The sequence below is a fragment of the Lactuca virosa genome, chromosome 4, assembly GCF_052849685.1.
Source record: "Lactuca virosa cultivar CGN04683 chromosome 4, Lactuca_virosa_CGN04683_v6, whole genome shotgun sequence".
In the NCBI taxonomy this organism is placed as follows: domain Eukaryota; kingdom Viridiplantae; phylum Streptophyta; class Magnoliopsida; order Asterales; family Asteraceae; genus Lactuca; species Lactuca virosa.
Window position 1 is genome coordinate 135,071,226 of NC_136429.1, and position 16,899 is coordinate 135,088,124.

A 16,899-nucleotide genomic window follows, 5' to 3' on the forward strand; every position below is an offset into this window, starting at 1 on the left:
CATGAGAAAGAGAATTGGAAACGAAGTTGCCCTAAATACTTTCAGGACATAAAGGATGGAAAAGTAAAGCCAACCTCGGCAGGTACTTACACTATCTTATCTAAAAACTCATCATATTCTCATTCTTGGGTCCTTGATACAGGATGTGGTTTTCACATTTGTTCTGATTTGCAAGGGCTAAGAAAAATTAAGGATGTGGAGCATGGGAGAATGAACCTGATAATGGGAAATAGTAGATCGCCTCCTGTTACCAAGATTGGAGTTTATAACTTAGTGCTTAGTAGTGGGTTATGTTTAGATTTGAATAATTGTTGCTACTCGTCAGAGATGACAAGAAACATCATTTCATTTCATGGTTTATATAGACAAGGTTTTAGATATTCTTTTAATAATGAGAATGGATCTATTTCTGCTTTCAAAAATGGCGTATTTTATTTTGAAGCTTTACCTTGTGATGGTGTGTATGAAACTATGATGGTTGTAGATAATTTAGGTAATAGTGTTTTACAAATTTATTCGTCTAATGGTTTAGACAAATCATGCTTGTGGCATTGTCGTCTTGGATATGTCAGCAAGAAACGCATCGCCCAACTCCATAAGGATGGAGTGATGGAATCGTTTGACTTAAGGTCGGATGATACATGCGAGTCTTGTTTGCTTGGAAACATGACTAAATCACCTTTCACTGGTTCTTGTGAAAGAGGTGAAGGATTGTTGGATCTCATACACATAGATGTGTGTGGTCCCTTCAGATCCACCACAAGGGATGCAAATCGATTCTATGTGACTTTTACTGATGATTACAGCAGATATGGTTATATCTACTTGATCAAGCATAAGTCACAAACCTTTGAAAAGTTCAAAGAGTTCAAAAAAGAACTCGAGAATCAATTGGGCAGGAATATCAAGATGCTCATATCCGATCGAGGTGGTGAGTATCTTAGTATCTAATTCCATGACTACCTCATGGAATGTGGAATAGTTTCACAATTGACACCTCCTAGGACACCACAACTCAATGTTGTGGCAGAGAGGCGTAATCGAACCTTGTTAGACATGGTTCGTTCCATGATGAGTCGAGCTTCACTTCCAATCTCATTCTGGGGGTATGCCTTAGAGACTGCCGCCCACATTCTTAATCTTGTCCCAACAAAGAAGGTTTCCAAAACACCTCACGAGATGTGGACAGGGAAGGTTCCCTCGTTGACACATATCAAGGTTTGGGGTTGTGAAGCTTTCGTTATACGAGAGGCTCACGACAAGCTTGAACCTCGAAGTGAGATATGTATTTTCATCGGCTACCCACAGAAGTCCTTTGGATATTTGTTCTACAGACCTAGTGAGAACATGGTCTTCGTAGCACGAAGGGGAGTTTTTCGTGAGAGAGAGCTCATATCCAAAGAGGACAGTGGGAGTACAATTGATCTTGAAGAAATTCAAGAGTCAACCGATGAAGGAACCTCTAATACTAGCACTCAACCCGAGGAAGAAATTCCAGTTGAACCAATTGATGAATCATTACCTCTTAGGCGTTCCACTAGAGTTAGAATGCCACCTGATTTTTATGGTTTCCATATTACTACAGATGGTGATACGTTTATCAGTGATAGTACACTGGTAAATTTGGATGAACCTTCTATCTACAAGGAAGCTATGGTGGGCCCAAAGTCTGCCAAGTGGAAAGAGGCAATGAACAACGAGATCAAGTCCATGAATGACAACCAAGTTTGGATTTTGGTTGACAATGTATCAGGTCGTAAGACGGTTAGGTGCAAATGGGTCTTCAAGAAAAAGACCGACATGGATGGAAAGGTACACACTTTCAAGGCTTGATTGGTTGCGATGTGCTTTACTCAAACCCCAGGGGTTGACTATGATGACACCTTCTCACCAGTGGCTAAAATTAAATCTATTAGGGTGATGTTAGCCATAGCTGCGTTTCATGACTATGAAATTTGGCAGATGGATGTGAAAACTGCTTTTGTTAATGGGAAGTTGGCTGAGGATGTTTACATGAGTCAGCCAGAGGGTTTTGTATATGCTAAGCATCCCAATAGAGTGTGTAAGAAATCAATCTATGGATTGAAACACGCTTCTCGCAGATGGAATCTTTGCTTTGACAAGAAAGTTAAAGAGTTTGGGTTCTCTAGAAGTGAAGATGAAATCTTGTGTATATGTCAAAGCTAGTGGGAGTATAGTAACCTTTCTAGTGTTGTATGTTGATGACATACTCCTTATAGGAAATTACATTCTAACGTTGTAGCAAGTTAAGTCCTGACTTCAAAAGTGTTTCGCTATGAAGGATCTAGGAGAGGCTGCCTATATTCTAGGGATAAGAATTTTGAAAAACAGGTGTAAAAGACTAATTGGACTTAGTCAAAGTACGTATTTGGATAAAGTGTTAAAACGTTTTAGCATGGAGAACTCCAAGAAAGGAGAGTTGCCTATCCAGAGTAATACCAAATTGAGTAAGACTCAAAGTCCGAGTATTGATGCAGAGATAGCAGAAATGAGTCAGGTTCCATATGCTTCCGTTGTTGGATCGATCATGTATGCTATGACTGTTGGAACATGAAAATGCTCTACAATGTTGAGTGTTTATTAGGTTAGAATATTCCCTTGTATGAAAAGCATATTCCCTCCACTAGTATATAAGGTAGAGGTGATGGTCATTTTAGTTAATCAGTGCACTATGTAGACTTTGTAGTTTAGAGAGAGTGTCATGGGATCTCTCCCACCAAGGGAGAGTTATCTGTCCCAACCCATGAGTGTTATTGTAATATTTTTTATCTCTCTATCTATTCACTACAGTTTTACTCACATATTATGTTCATCATGTTCATACACGATTATCTTCTTGGTAATATCTTCCGCACCGATCCAATAAATAAAATGGGAACCTACAAGTGGTATCAAAGCACTTTTGACATCTATCTGCTAAACCTTAAAGCCTTTGTGATCAGCATAAGCAAGAAGATTCTGATAGCTTCAAGACGGGCAACAGGAGCAAAGGTCTCGTCGTAATCAAGTCCTTCGATCTATGTGAATCCTTTGGTCACCAATCTTGTTTTATTCCGAATGATAGTTCATGCGTCGTCTAGCTTGTTTCAAAACACCCATCTTGTATCGACAATGGGATGATTCTGAGGAGGAGGAACGAGAGTCCACACTTTATTTCTATCGAATTCTGCCAATTCTTCCTGCATGACTGTAATCCAGGCCGCATGTTCTAATGCTTCCTTGATGGATTTGGGTTCAACCATGGAGATAAATGCCGAGAAATGACATTCATTTTGAACACTTGTGGCAGAACGAGTTTGTACACTGGCATTTGGATTTCCAATAACTTCATTCGGAGGATGATCCTTAGTCCAGATGTGTAGTCTCGGAAGTTCTTGTGCAGCAGAAGATTCTATATCAACAATGGGGTTGTGTTGCTCCCCCTGAATAATTTGAACTTGGGGATGATGCTCCCCCTGAACTTCTGAACCGGACATACTAACGTCATCTTCAGGTGGGAAAATTAAAGAAATTTGCATCATCATCGTTGTTGATAGGAGGATCAAATTCAGCAAATTGATCAGCTGCATCTAGGAATCCATCTACATTTGACTCAAGGGAAGATTGACCATTCTCCCCCTCAACCTGTGAAGGTTGAAACGGTTCGGAATCAAATGGAGGAAAGCTGGGTGTCAGACCTGAAACATTTTGTGAAACAGGAGCTTCAGTTGATGAGGTTTGTCATGTTCGAGATTCTGAATCAAGTGTTGTTTCTGAAGGTCCGAACAGGGTTTCAAAGTCAACTTCATAAATTGTTTGTTGGTTCGTACATCCTGGCGTTGGAGCATCGGACTCCATGATGTGAGTTGAGACATGGGTTGGGCCAGAATTCCGAACGAAGTTGTCATCAAAGCTTTCTTCTAGAACTCGAGTTTGCCGATTAAGAACTCGATAAGCCCTTGATTTTGTAGAGTACCCAAGAAAGATTGCTTCATCAGCTTTGGTTTGGAACTTTGTAAGTTGATCGCGGTTGTTTTTTATGAAGCATCTGCATCCAAAAACATGAAGAAAAGAGATACTTGGCTTCCGACCGTTCATGGCTCCGTACGGTGTCATATTGAGACGTCGATTGATAATACTCCTATTCTGAGTGAAGCACGCAGTTGAGATAGCTTCAGCCCAAAGATAGAGTGGAACATTTGCAAAGTTAAGCATGGATCGAGCAGCATTAACAAGTTTTCGATTGCGTCGTTCGACTACACCGTTTTGTTGTGGGGTGTATGGAGAAGAGAAGTTGTGGTCAATACCTTTCTCGGTGAGGAAGTTCTCAATAGTAGCATTGGTAAACTCCGAACCATTATCACTTCGGATTCATCTCATCGGAAGTTTGATGAGAACTTCAATTCCTTTGATAAATTTGATGAGTTCTGAGGCTGTTTCTGACTTGAGCCTTAGGAAGAAGACCCAGGTGAACCTAGTAAAATCATCCACAATCACAAGAATGTATTTTTTGTGATGTAGACTTTCTACTGTTGAGGGTCAACACAAATCAATGTGCAGAAGTTCTAACGGCTCTGAGATGGATTTTTCAATGATGATTGGATGACCCTTCTTCGATTGCTTCCCTCACTCGCACGCAACGCATAAATGATCATTCTCGAACTTGAGGAGTGGCAGACCTCTTACCATTTCAACGGAAACAAGATCATTCATATATCGGAAGTTTAGATGAGCAAGCCTTTTTATGCCATAACCAAATGACGTCAAGAACGGCTTTTGAGAATAAATAGAGTTGAGGCTTGCCAATTGTTGGATTAGGTGTCTAAGTTCATAACTATTTCTGGAATGTACTTGACCTGATTAGCATGGTCCATTTGGGTTGCATGGCATCATGCTTTTGGATAGACTAAAATGAGAGAAATAACACCTAAGGTTTATTAATATATTATAAGTTCTAATATATTAATAATATTATTTAATTAGTATTGATCAAGAATTAATTTGGAATTAATTGAGTGATCAAAAGGAGACTAATTAAATATATGGGTTGATTGTGTAAATCATCCATACTTATATAGTGGGATAATGCTTCATGGATTATCAAGTTAGGCTAAAACCCATAGGATGCTCCATGGTGGTTATAGAATCCATGGGTCATGGAAATGAAAAGTCATGACAATTAGGGTTTACATGGTGTAACCCTAATTGTAACACACAATCTAAGCTTCATGTTCTTCACCAAAATCGGCCACTAAGATATACAAGGGAGGGCTAGCCGATTTCTAAGTGTTCTTCATTTCTCTCTAAGTTATTCCAAGTACATTTGGTGTTGTGTGAGACATTTGAGGCATCACACTTGAGGTGCTAGGCTCACAAGCTTTTCAAGGAATCCAAAATACTACAAGGTATGTTTTCTTGCTAACTTTTATGATTAAAAGTTCCCCATGTATGCTAGATAGGATATAAACCTTGGAAATCAAATTTGCATGTATCATAGTAAAACATAGATCCAAGGTTTATAGGGTTGCATGTACACATTAGGAGTGTTAGAATGCTCAAAACCCTATACCAATGATCATGTTGATATCAAGAGGATACATGTTCTTCTTGCGATTTGACTTGAGTAAACATTCCTTCCGGTCTTCTGTCATGACATAGTTGTGTTTCTTGCAGAATTCAACTCGGCGATTTGCATCAGTGAGTTGAGCCATACTAATCAGATTATGCTTCAGATCAGCTACATATGCCACGTTTGAAATGGAGAAATTGCCATTAGTAAAGATGTCATAACCTCTGATATGAGAGTTGGATTTGTTGATATACGTCACATAACCAGCATTTGGTGAAAGCTTGAGATCTCGCAGAAAGTCCTTCTGCCCCGTCATGTGCATGGAGCAAGCACTATCAATATACCATATTGTTTCTTTCTCCGAAGCACAAAGTGCCCGCAAAATTAGTGAGTTGTGGAGTTTTTAGGCTCCGAGTTAGGTTTTGGGATATGGGCACGAGTTTTGGAATTTGGTTGTGACTTTTGAGCAACAATTGTTTTAGAGGGTTTATTCCGAGATCCTTTTGGGAAAACATAGAAGGCCATGGTTCTTTCATCTATCCAATAATCATACTCAATGACATGTGGTTTCGGAACAACTTTTCTCGGACCAACAACTTCCGGAGCAATGGGAATCACTGTGTCTGTCAGATTTGCGGTTTCATTTTTGAGATTTTTTACTTTCCATACAAGATTTTGTTTTGAGGATTTTTGTGAAACTGTTTTCTTAAAGACTCGTTCTTTGTTTGATGATACACTTGGTTTTGAAAGCTGTTGAGGTTTGAAAATCGTACCATCAGATTTGGCTATAAAAACAGATTAAACAGTCCGACGAGAGTTAGTTCTGACAGATTGAGTATCTACAATGGGCTTTTTCAAGGTGGGGCTGACAACCTTCTTGTGTTCTAACTGACTGGGAGGATTAGATGGCCTTTTGAGAATCTTAACAGGTACGAAGGTGTTGTGACTCTTAGTCGATGGGCTGACAGTCCGAGATACACTCTTTTTGGAGTTCTCAAGGAATCTAGAATTTTGTCTTGACTTAATTTCCTTTTTGAGGGCATTCCTGGCTTCTACCTTAGGATCAACAACATCTTTCCTATTTAACACTGGTTTCTTTTTGGAGTTGGAAAAGGACATGGAAGTTTGACCTACAGATGGATTGTTAAACACAGGCTTGATTGGCATAAGATTTGTTTTTGAAATCACTTGAGAGTCAGAAACACATGAATCAGATGAATCATCAATGTCATTATCTAAGGATGCCCAAACAAACTCAGAAGTATCAGGTCCAGTTTTTTCCAGAATAATTTCCTCAACAACACAGTTGTTATGAGGACTGTGATTCGGAATTTAAACGACAGTGTTTGGAATGCTAGAGTGGGATTTTGGGGTCCGATTCAGGTCCAGGTTTGTCAGAGGCATGGAATCGGGACACTTGACAACTATAGGTTGAAACTCAGGAGTCAGTGATGCAAATTGGTCAGAAGTCTCAGGAAGGGGTGACAAAGGCGAGACATGGGTGTCCGAATGTTTGTGGTTCGGAATGTCTCCCATAAAAGTTAGGTTTTCCAACATCTTCAAGGGATGATCAATAGGTTTCGGAAACTCACTTCCGAGACCAGGAGCTTTTGACCAGGGATGACGAAAATTATGAGTCATCTGTTCATTTGTTTCAAGAATGTCAATGGAATTATGCAAAGCATCCGTTCATTTTCTTCAAGAATGTCAATGGAATTATGAAAACCAATTATTTTATCTAAACCAATTATTTTATTTAAAACCAATTGTTTTTTAACACCAATTTTAGCCCTATGGTTCATGACTTCATTCTTCTTGCTGATTATGAGTGAAGACACAGTTGGTTCATAGATTATTATTTTTGTGTCTCACTTCTACCAAGCAACTCGCATATGCAGCCTCAGATCTTTATGCTTCAGAGATTCGGATCCACATATTTTACTTCGGAGACTTGCCTGATCAACAACGTTTTCCGAGGTTCACATTTTTACTTCCTCTGGACTATTTATATATGGTCTCGGACCATTATTTGGGAGTTTGGGTTTGCTTTTCGGTTTTCGGCATCACTTCGATTCAGCATTATGATTCTTCAACAGCGGGTTTATCATATATATTCTACAGTGTTTGTTCAGTTCGGCAATACATCACCAAGTCTACCCATGACCAAAATAATATACTCGTTTTTACAGGTAGATGCTCACATCAAGGGGGAGCGTGCGATGCTCCATCACATCCGACATATTTTCTTTCCCGGTTTCATGATTATTTTTTTATCTTTATTGCATTGTCGATAAAAAATAGGGGAGAATCATGAGCATCCATTCTGGTTTATTATTGGAGTTTTGACGTTAGAGACATTTGAAGACGGAGATTGATTTAGTAGTGTGATGTGGCACTGATTTTTGGTCTTCACAGATCGAATTTTTGGCATTACTAGATGTTCTTCGGATTATGATTATTTATCTTCAGACTCTACATTTTGGGATGTATCATTTGTGTTTGCATTCGGTTCAGATATTATGATTTCTCGAGTTTGGATTTGCGAAATTTTGAAGATGATGATTATTTTAGCGATGCGGCGTGACACTTATTTTTGATCTTCCGATCAAATTTTTGGCATTGTTAGACCATGTCTTCGGATTCATATTATTTATTAGTCGGACTTCACTTTTGGATGTTTCACATTTTCAGCAGGTTATTCTTCAGAGATTATTTGGTGCATTATCATTTGATTTCGGAATATTAAAGATGTTGTGTGATTCGAGATTGTGCTCTTCGGTTCTACAGTCGAGGAGGGAGACTGTGAACATGATTAGTTTTTGGGGACTGATTACATTCAAAGATTGGGATTTCATACTTTTGATCAGAGATTGGGGTTTCTCTATATGTTCTTTGATGATAGAGATTCCATTGCCAGATTCCGAGATCACAACAGCTTCAACACTTCCGAGACGCTTCAGCACCAGACCTACCGGACCTGCCCGTCAGATGTTCTGCCTTCACCATTTCCGAGCATTTAGGGGGAGATTGTTGGAGCATGAAAATTCTCTACAATGTTGAGTGTTTATTAGGTTAGAATATTCCCTTATATGAAAAGCATATTCCCTCCACTAGTATATAAAGTGGAGGTGATGGTCATTTTAGTTAATCAGTGCACTATGTAGACTTTGTAGTTTAGAGAGAGTGTGGTGGGATCTCTCCCACCAATGGGAGAGTTATCTCTCCCAACCCATGAGTGTTATTGTAATATTTTTTATCTCTCTATCTATTTACTGTAGTTTTACTCACATATTATGTTCATCATGTTCATACACGATTATCTTCTTGGTAATATCTTTCGCACCGATCCAATCGATAAAATGGGAACCTACAATGACATGTACTCGCCCTGATGTGGCTTTTGCTTTGAGCATGGTTAGTCGATATCAGGAAAATCTGGGTAGAGCTCATTGGATAGCGGTCAAAAATATTCTCAAGTATCTGCGAAGGACTAAGGACTGGGTCCTTGTGCTTGGTGGGAGTGATGACTTGAGAGTAACAGGGTATAGTGACACCAGCTTTCAGACAGACAGAGACAACTTTCGTTCTCAATCTGGTTGGGTGTTTACCCTGAATGCAGGAGCGGTAACTTGGAAAAGTTCCAAACAAGAAACGGTGGTTGATTCAACCTCTAAATCAGAGTACATTGCACAAAGCGAAGCATCGAAGGAGGCTATATGTTTGAAGAACTTCATCGCAGACCTTGGAGTTGTGCCAACCATAAAGGAGCCAATGGATATTTTCTATGATAATGAAGGAGCGGTTGCCTTAACTAACGAAACCAAGAGATCATGGCAGATCTAGACATATCGACAGAAAATACCACTTTATCAGACATATAGTAGAAGAAGGACACCTCGTTGTAAAGAGGGTATCATCTGAAGAGAATCCAGCAGATCCCCTCACAAAGGGTCTGAGTAGGGTTAAGCACGTTCAACATGCAAGGAGCATTGGTCTGAATGATGATATTAGTTTTAGTAGTTAGATAGATATTTAGAAACTTGTAACAAAGGAAATGTAATTGACTTTTGATGATTAAATAATACAGAATTATTTATGAGTATTGTCTACTATCACTTGTCAATTGTTTATTATTGTGTTTCATTTTGCATGTTTTACTTCCCGAATAATTAGATTATTCAAACATCCACAGTCGTTCATACTTTTGGAAGTAAGTAGTGAATTAAGGTTGTCATGAATTGGTTTGTAGATTGTCTAAGGGTTTAGACATAGCAATGGTTTGCTACAACATTCATGAGTACTTGAAAATAGGCATTTAAAGTATTGGATTAACCCACGCTCATAGAATTACTTCACGGAATTCATCACGAGTAATTCTGAGACGATAATATCTTATAATCTTTAAATGGATATATATAAGTTGTTGTTTACGAGTTGGTTGTACATTGATGATACGTAAACGCATCAGTAACTTGATGTTATAAAACGTATTGTTTTGCATGATTTGACGATTAAATAGTGCAAGCATATAAGTCAAAGTTTATATGTTCCTTTTGCCCTAAAATGGGAAAAGCGATATCTTGGGGCCCTCGATGATTTGGTGTTGACTTATGTGTCGGGCTTGGCCACGACTGAATTGATGTGTTCAAGTGTAGTTCTTTGTTATTACAAATCAGAAATCGGGAAACAAACAGTTGGACAATAAGAATGATTTTGTTCCATGTCATTTGTCCACATGATATATTGCAGAACGGAGGATTATATGATCACTTATCTTAGGACACATATCTGACTAGGTCATAGTTCATCAGGGGCTTTGAGAGCTACAATTTGCTAATCAGTTTTTGAATTTATACTTGCAACTATAGTGTTTAGACTTATCCAAGTGGGAGACTGTTGGATTAGGTGTCTAAGTCCATAACTATAATTGGTATATACTTAAATTGATAGTAGCACGATCTTTTTGGGTTGCCTTCATACTAACAACTAGACAGGATGACCTATTGAAAAAGAGGAAGAATTTATTATTTGATTAATAAATTGGAATGAATGATTTATTAACGTATTATGGAAATAATATATTAATTGGAAATCGTATTATTTAATTAATAGTTAATTAGAAATTAATTGGAATTAGTTTTGGGATTAATTGAATTAATTAAAAGTGTAGGGGTTGTTTGGCAATTTATTGATAGTTGAGGAAAGAAGCTCTAGAACCTCCCTAAAGACGCTTGGACGAAAACTTCTAGGAAGGCCCTAGAGTTTTCGTCCAAGGTCTATTGGATGGAAGGTTGTGGGTTGCTTGGTCCTTAAGCTAAGGAATTAGGATTTCTTCCTAAAATCCTAGCTTTGGCTCTAAGTCACCTCACTATATAAGGAGCCTCACCCTTGGTATTTTCGGACACATGAAACCCTAAGGAGAGTGGCCGAAAATTGAATCTTCCTCCTACTCTCTCATATCTCATTCTCTTGTTAAGTGTGTTTGTGATTCATTAGAGGTGTTACACTTGTGACACTTGCTCTCAAGATTCAACATCTTCAAGGATTTTGGATTGTTATTACTACATAATAATCAAAGGTATGTATCATAACCCTTATTGTGTAATTTTCGATTATTTACTAGAGATCTAGGGTTTATATATTGTTGTTCATACATGTATGTTCAATTAGAGAATACATAGATCTATTTAGGGTTACATCCACACATAGAATTGTATGTTATGTATAAAACCCATCAATATATATATATATATATATATATATATATATATATATATATATATATATATATATATATAGAGAGAGAGAGAGAGAGAGAGAAAGTTCAAATGAGAACTCCTAAAGGTTAAGAACTCTAAGAACCACCTATTTCTAGGCTATTTTTGTTTATTCTAATATTTTTATTTTTTTAATCTTTAACAAATAACAAAAAATAATAAGGTTATAATGGTCTTTTTGAATAACTTATTCCATAAACTTAGATCAGATGCATTACTCATACTTGTTCAAAAGAAAAAAATTATTCTCTAAGCTCCTTCAATGACCTCTGATGAACACCACAACCATCACCACCACCGCCGCCGGCCCCACTGCCGCCACCATCGCTGACGGCAGCTTCACCACCGTCACTTCTCTTCCTCTATCACAACCTCCGATCACCTGCGAATACACCTAAATTCTTCGTCGGAACTTCAGATCTGGAACCGCCTTTAGATCTAGATCTACCGCCACTTCTTCGCCTCTGTCACTACTCCGATGAAGCATCGCTGCTGAAGACGCTAACAACCACCAGCAACGTCGACCTCCTCAGATGTCAAACCACCACCTGAACGTCACAGATCGGTGCATTTTTGTGCTTCGTTCTCATGATTTTAGATCTGAAGAGCCTTCTTCTTGTCTAGATCTAGATCTTATTTCTTCAGATCTGGTTTTGTCTTCTTCTTTTCTAGATCTGGATCTGTGAAATTTGATTGTTGTTTTCATCTATACATCTAGATCTATGTGATCTCCGGCGAACGACCACCTCTGTCTGCCGTGTCTGGTGGCATGTTGACAGATTCGTGATTTTGACGACTTTTCTTAGCACTTCTTGCTCAAATCTGGTTAGATATGAGAGTCTGATGGTTTTCTCTTGTTTCTCATGGTGTTCATAGTCCAGATCTGGTTAGATCTAAGTGAATCTGAGTTTTAACAACTATAATCTCTTGTCACTAGTGTTAGTTTTATGGTTTCTATCTGTCGACGGTGTTTCCTTATGAGATCGACAAGCTTCACGTGTTTTTTGTTCCAGATCTGGCGGATATTACAGGTACAATCATTTTATTACTTTTGTGTACATGTTTTTAGTATTTTCATTCATTTCCGTTCTTCCACAGCTTGTGAAAATGAGTTTTTGTTGTTATTTTGAGCAAATTCTTCCTCGGTCATTCTCTGATGTGTTGGTTTACTTTATATCTTCGTTAATGTGCTTTAGATCTCTATTAGATATGGTAGTTTACTCCTAATTTGTCCAGTTTTTTATGGAGGTCTTAAAGTTTTAAGCTGTGAATACATTATTTTTCTACATATTTGATGTGGATATCTTCTCGTTCTTAAACTTCAATTATATGAATTTTGTGATTAAACTGTGAATGAACTGTATTAAGCTATAAATAGACAGTATTAAGTTGTGAATCGCCTATATTAAATTGTGAATCTTATATGGATTTTATGTTTAAATATGAATGATTTATGTATTAAGCTGTGATTTTTGTGTTTTAAACTATGAATTGAATGCATTAAGCTGTGATCTTCCTATTTTAAATTGTAACTTGACTATATTAATCGTGAATTTGTGTATTAAACTGTGAATTTATTGTGTTAAGTTGTTAATTTTGTGTATTAAATGGTGAACTGACTGTATGAAGAGTTTTAAGTTGATAATATGGTTGTGAATTTATACTTTTTGAGCACTAAACTGTGAATTTATTGTAATAAGTTGTGAATTTTATATATTAAGCTATGATTTTTATGTTTTAAACTGTAAATTAATTGCATTAACCTGTGAATTTTTTTTTAAACTGTGAATTGACCATATTAAGTTGTGAATTTTGTGTATTAAAATATGATTTTTGTGTTTAAAAATGTGAGTTAACTGCATTAACTTGTGAATTTTCTGTTTAAACAGCGAATTGATTGTATTAAGCAGTGTCTTAATGAATTTTATGTTAAAATACGAATTATTTATGTGTGAACGTCTTTGTATTAATTTTTTTTTAATATATTAATTTTTTTTTGTCTTGTATAAATATATAAGAATACATTAGTTTTTATAATTATTTTGCATTAAACTCATAACATATAAATTAATTGGATTATTAAATTGTGAATATAGTATTTAAGCTGTCAATTAATGATTTTATATACAGATCTGATTTGGAAGGAACGATGATTGCGATGATGGTACATGTGGTTGATGGCGGCGTGTAGTAGTTGGTGGTAGAGTTTGTGTTTGACTTCTTTAAATATACGAATTAGTGTATATTGGATTGTAGTATGTTATGTTGTGAATTTTATGTATTAAACTAAACACGGACTGTATTAGTTTGTATATTTTATATATTTTTGTGTTACAATATGAACAAAGGTATGCTTAAAAATATTAAATTTTGTATTAGTGAATTAATATTTTAATTAAACTTGAATATGTTATTTTAAACTGTGAATATATAAATTTTTAAAGAAATCTACAAATTAGAAAAAAGAAAATTAAATTTTTCAAAGCATAATTTTTTTTTTTTTGAAAATTTTGTATATTTTGCTTCAAAAATGAAATGGTATGTGTTAAAAGTATCAGGAAAGAAATGAAAATTACAATGATTGTTATATTAAGCTGTAAATACGCCCAGAAAAATACTACTAAATTTGTTGTTACTCCGTCGGTAGTCCGGTAACGGTCCGGCAACGGTCCCACAACAAGTCCCAACTAGATATGTAAATTAGAGAATGAAACTTTTTGCTTAATATAATATTAATATTTGATTTGTTCAAAATGTCCTTAATGAAAACATCTAAAAAATAATTTTTAGGGTTCTTAACCTCTTTTGGTTTTCATTTGAACCACTCTATATATCTATATATATATATATATATATATATATATATATATATATATATATATATATATATATATATATATCTATATATATATAGTTCAATAGAGAACCATAATTATTGGTTCTCCAAGGAACCAAATCTTTTTTTTTAAGCTCTAGAGCTTATTTTTTATCGAAAAAAAAACTAAAAATATCTAAATTCATAACTTAACATTGTAAATGTTAAATATATTTTTCGGATTCACCGTGTGAATTTAGATTTACATTGTGAATCTTCAAAGATTTACATTGTGAATTTGACAAAAAAAAATTATCGAATTTGATATCATTGAAAAAAGGGAAAAAAAAGTTTTGAATTTCTGTATTTTTAGTTTTTTTTTTTATAAAAAATAAGTTCTAAAAGTTAAAAAAAAGATTGGTTCATTGGTTAATTGGTTAATTATCGTTCTCTATTGAACCTCACTTTATATATATATATATATATATATATATATATATATATATATATATATATATATATATATATATATATATATATGGGGCAATTTCTCTTTATTTATTTATTTATTTAGTTTGGAACAGTAAATATGACTCTTAAAACTATTCCTAAATCACCTATTTCTCTCTATTTAATATATATATATATATATATATATATATATATATATATATATATATATATATATATATATATATATATATATATATATATGGGGCAATTTCTCTTTATTTATTTATTTATTTAGTTTGGAACAGTAAATATGACTCTTAAAACTATTCCTAAATCACCTATTTCTCTCTATTTAATAATCAAACTTGTAACCGGTCCTACTTAAAAGGGATAGAAACATGGTGACATCACCCATACGGCTGTTTAGCAACTGTACTTTGCCTAAACTTTACATTTCTTTCCGACTTGGGCCCCAAAAATCTTACTTTTTTATAAAGTGAATCCAATTTCTTTGATTCTTTATTATTGCCATTCCATCTTTATATGTTTCTCAAAATAAAGGACAAAGTTATAATTTTACCGAATTCTTTATGGTCTCATAAATTGAGGGTATTATGTTTGATATCAATTTTTTGTAGTGGGCGATGACATTTTTTAATAATTACAACATTTTGTTTAATTATATTTTAGCAACATGCCATCTTAAAGTTCGTACCAAATGATTGTGTATAAACCATCTTGTGGTATACAATGTTTGCTCGGATCATGTGGATTTAACGGGCTCTTGATATCCATGGATCGAATCAAAAGGCGACTACTTTCATCGTTACCACATATTTTTCTTGCCAAATGCATGGTGGAATCAATAACTTAGGCCCTAGGTTCAAGTATAAGTATTATATTGTTTATTCTCGAAACATTATGATTTATTTTCAATATGTTAGTTGGGAGATGTTAGTGCACTTGCCTATTTTTTTCTTTGGATGCTTAGAGCACTTAATTTGTATGAGCATTGTTAGCACACTTTCACTAATGGTACCGAGTGACCACATTGACAATTTTTTTTTATAAATATGGAAAAATGTGTTAATTTTTCCAAAAAAAATGGACTACCGGTCTACCAATTTCAAAACTTTTTAAAGTTGTGAATGTTGAACTTGTTATGTAGTGGTCCCTAATATATATAAGACGTGAAGTTGGTTGTTGTGTCATTTTCTCGAAACTCATTTTCGAATGCTCTGAATTTCTGACATCTTGATAAATCCGACCTTAACTTTTTTAAAATGTGAAATAACTTGTACATCTTCTACTATTTCTTTATATCTTTAGATGTACAAAGCTTCTAGGATTATTCTTGAAAACTAGATTTTCTAACAGATACACATGTTTGAAATTCATCATACGAGTCTCGAATATGTCCTTCAAATTCGAAAACATAGTTTGGCATTTATTATGTGGATATTCATTGTATCACCATATGTAGTGTATAATTAGATATAGAACCCACTTAGATGGGTCATTTCATAACTGCAAAAAGTTTCGAACTTGTTCGAAACTTATAAACATGTTTGAAACACATGTTGTTCGAAACTTAGGTAATTGAAACATCCCAAAAATATAGTCCAACAATTTGGTTTAATTTCATTAATAAGAACCATAAATATCATCCATCATATAAAAGTCATAAACCATGTTTCTCAAAAATAACATAATATCTGTCAATGTATCGAAATCATGTATCAAACATCAGAGTAAATCCTCCCAGGCTAAAAATTATGGTGTGTGTCATGCAATCATCCCGAGCTCTTCCCCTTACTAGTGAAAGTACCTGAAACCAAAACTGAAAATTGTAAGCACGAAGCTTAGTGAGTCTCCCCAACTACCACATACCATACATATATCACATAAACATATCTTGGGCCCCGCCCCTGCTACATCGGGTCATAGCCTGACATCGGCTTTCCCGACATCGGGCCCCGCCCGACATCGAACCCTATTCGACATCGGGCCCCACCCGACATCGAGCACGTCTTGGAATACATATAAGCATAATCAAATAATACACATAAACCTAAACATATAACATGTAAACATTCCTCGGGCCCCGCCAGACATCGGACTGTAATCTGGAAGCATACTAACATTCCTCGGGAACCGCTCTGGCATCGGATCGTGATCTGGAAACATACAAGTACAAACACATGCAAGAATCACAAAGACATCAAGCATACAAGCATTCCTCGGGACCGCCCCGGCATCGGATCGAAATCCGGAAAAACATATAA